This window comes from Chinchilla lanigera, unplaced genomic scaffold (genome assembly GCF_000276665.1).
Source record: "Chinchilla lanigera isolate Chin_1 unplaced genomic scaffold, ChiLan1.0 scaffold00078, whole genome shotgun sequence".
In the NCBI taxonomy this organism is placed as follows: domain Eukaryota; kingdom Metazoa; phylum Chordata; class Mammalia; order Rodentia; family Chinchillidae; genus Chinchilla; species Chinchilla lanigera.
Window position 1 is genome coordinate 11,113,478 of NW_004955479.1, and position 3,395 is coordinate 11,116,872.

General features: G+C 41.3%; 1 protein-coding gene across 1 annotated transcript in view; it reads left to right on the top strand.

Annotated features, from left to right (window-relative positions):
• The first annotated feature begins 3,227 nt into the window (after positions 1-3,227).
• Positions 3,228-3,395, top strand: part of Mest — an 18,357-nt gene continuing 18,189 nt past the window's right edge. Inside the window, exon 1 of the mRNA XM_005402447.2 lies at positions 3,228-3,309. The gene's annotated coding sequence lies outside the window, so the exon portion shown is untranslated. The remainder of the gene's footprint in view (positions 3,310-3,395) is intronic.

The following is a 3,395-nucleotide window of genomic DNA, read 5'->3' on the forward strand; positions in this document are numbered from 1 at the left end:
AAAAAAAAAAAAGAAAAGAAAAGAAAAAAAAAGATAAGGTGGCTTGAGTGTGTTTGTAGGTGTGTCTGTATCTTCTAATCTGTTCTACTAATCCTCAGATCTACTTCTTTTTTTTTTTTTTTTTGGCCAGTACCATGCTGAATATTATCACAGTAGCTTTGTAGCACAATTTCAAGTCAGGGATTGTGATGCCTCCTGCCTTGCCTTTGTTGCCTAGGATTGCCTTTGATATTCTAGGTCTTTTGTGTTTCCAACTGAATTTTAGGAATGCCTTTCTAGTTCTGTGAGGTATGCTAATGGTATTTTGATCAGGATTACATTACATCTGTATAATAGTTTTGAGAGTATGGCCCTTTTCACTGTATTAGCTCTTCCTATCCTTGAGCAAGGGATATCTTTCCATTTTCTGATATCTTTTTGATCTCCTTTTTCAGAGTACTGTAGTTTTCAACGTATAGATCTTTTACTTTCTTTGTTAGATTGACTCCTAAGTATTTTATTTTAGGAGGTACTATTGTGAAGGGTGTGGTTTCCTTAATTTCTCTCAGTTTGTTGTTTGTGTACAGGAATGCTATTGATTTTTGAGTGTTGACTTTGTATCCAGCTATACTACTAAATTTGGTTATACTTGCCCTAGGTTTAGGCAAATCTAGAAGTTTTTGGTGGAGTTTTTGGGGTCTTCTCTGTAGTGTATCATGTTAGCTGCAAATAATGATAATTTAACTTCTTCTTTTCCTATCTTTATTCCTTTTATTTCTCACTCTTGTCTAATTTCTTTGGCTATTGTTTCTAGAACTATATTGAATAGGAGTGGTGATAGTGGACATCATTGTCTTATTCCTGATTTTAGAGTGAAAGCTTTCAGTTTTTGTCTGGCAACTTCTTCTTCTTTTTTTTTTTTTCTGTGGTACTGAGGATCGAACTCACAACCTTATGCTTGCCAGGCAGGTGCTTACGCCAGTGAGCTATATCTCTAGCCCCTGTCTGGCAACTTCTTGAATGTTTTATAATAGTGATTTCCAATTTCGATCTCTCTTCTTCCACTCATCCAGAAGGAGTCTTGGGGGAAAAACTATTTTTTTACAATACATCAGTCTCTTAGCAAAATATTAATAACATTTTTATAAGAACAGATGGTAAAGAATAACAGTATTATTTTCTTATTTAGCTTGACATCAAGAGTATTTATTTGGCTTTCTATACCATTAGTTTAAACTACAACAATCTATTTCCATCCACCAGGGTAGAATACCTATGGACTTTCCCCTTAAAAGATAAGTAAGCCAGGTGTGGTGCTGTAGTCCCAGCACTCTGGGAGGCTGAGGCAGGAGGAGTGGAAGTTTAAGCTCAGCCTGGGCAACTTAGTGACTTACTGAGAGACTCTGTCTCCAAACTAAAAAGTATAGGGGATGTAGGTCAGTTTGAAGGTTCTGGGTTCAATCTCTAATACCCTTCCCCTAAAAAATCCTCTGTAAGCATTATCTTTTAAGAAATGATCTGTGACTTCAAATATTTTAATTCTACCAAATATTTCAATGAATGGATAAACATGAGTAGATAATTCTGGATTTAAATCCTGACTCAACAATTTATCAGCCCTCCAACATTGACTAAGCTCATCAATCTTTTAAAGCCTCAATTGTCTCATTGGTAAAATTAGAATAAATAGTAATAGTTCTTTTGTAGAGTTATTATCAGAAATAAATAATTTACAAAAGGACTTTGGCATAGTGTCTGGCATGAAGTAATCAATAAATATTTGCCATCATTCACTTTTGTCTTTATAAAATGTTGGGATGACAAAGAGAACTGAAATAATTGATACTGTCCTTGTCTGTAGGGAGCTCAGCTATATGATAGGAGAGGACAGGGCAGATCCTTAAGCATCACCACAAGACTGACAAGTGCAGCTGTTGAAATGCATACAAGGGACAGAGACAGCAGAGGGGAAGGAGGGATTATTTCTGTAGGAAGGGATCAGGGAAAGCATGCAAAAAGATGCAACAACTAGACTGATTTTTGAAGAATGAATAAAAATTTTTTAGGTGGCCAAAAAGGGCATATATTGTCAAGGAAAAAGACATGTGTGAAAATGTGGAGAAAGGAAAATGCATGGTATCTTTTGGGGAACTGCAATGAGTAATATTTGGTCAGATTATGAAGGCAGGTACAAGCAAGATAAGGTGGGAGGAGATTAAGAGAGGATTTTGGCGGAAGGGAAGGGCGACATTTTGAAGTGTTTGTGTGACAAGCTAAAAAGGTTGAACTTAGCATCAGGAAAAAGTTTTAAGAAGGAAAGAGATGTTGTCAGGTGACACTTTGGCAGGTATGCTAGTGGTGAACTAGAAAGGCATAGTGCTGGGCCCCTGGAAACTAATCAGGAACACTAGTCCAGGTGAGAGATAAGGGGGCCCAAAAGAAGGCAAATGGTAGTAGCGGTGGAGAACAGTGGGATGAATTCAAGAGAAATTTGGGAAGTAAAATGTAAACTTCTTGGAGGAGAGAAACTGGGTCTCATTCTATTATGCCTCAGGTTCTGGTGACTGCGTGTGGGAGACTGGAGTGGATGGCAGTGCCATGAGTCAAGACAGAAAATATGGAAGGAAGTGAAGATTTTGGAGAAGGGTCAGAGTGGGAAAGATCAGGTGTCAAAGGAGCGGTAAATTTAACCTAGCTCTGTTGACTGTGAGACTTTTATGTGTCTCACATGTGAAGATGAACAGAGGCAGGAAATACACGCATCTGTAGTGTGGGGTAGAGGGTGGGGTTGGAGATGTAGAACAAGAGTCTACATTCTAAAGGTAAGTTAAGGAAATAACTGAAATATGGGAGGCTCACCAAGATCGCTCCATAGTTGATCATTATCAAACTATCACTTTTTTGGCCTTCACTTTTAATAATTCAACGTGAAAAGTACTGTCAGGCCGGGTCAGGTCAGGTCAGCTTATTTTCCTTCAGGCCAAAGGCGCGGCCTGCCATTTCATACCCTTTGCAATAGGTGGCGCTGGCGTCCAGCAGGCAGAAGTCCGCAGCACATGCTGGGCCCCGGGCGAAGGGCTTGTGCCCCGAGGTGGCGACGCTCTAGCCCAGGGCCAAGTATTCAGTGGCCTGACCGGGTAGTCTTTGGAGAGCGGGTAAGGGCCGAGAACCTCTGGCCCCGGGAAGCGCATGCGCACGTGGTTCGCCCCAACACGGACTCCCATAAGCCTGATCTCACCTGAGTCAGGTAGGGAACAGGAGGGGAAGGAAGGGAGCGTCCACTCTGCTCCCTCGCAGTCCACCTCAAGAGTGGGGCTGGCTCTGTGCGAGGTATGTGGACGTTGTGTGTGTGGAGCACGCCGAGTGATGACCATGTCCAGGGCCGCGAGGGTCGCGGGGCGCGGGGGGCCTGGGTG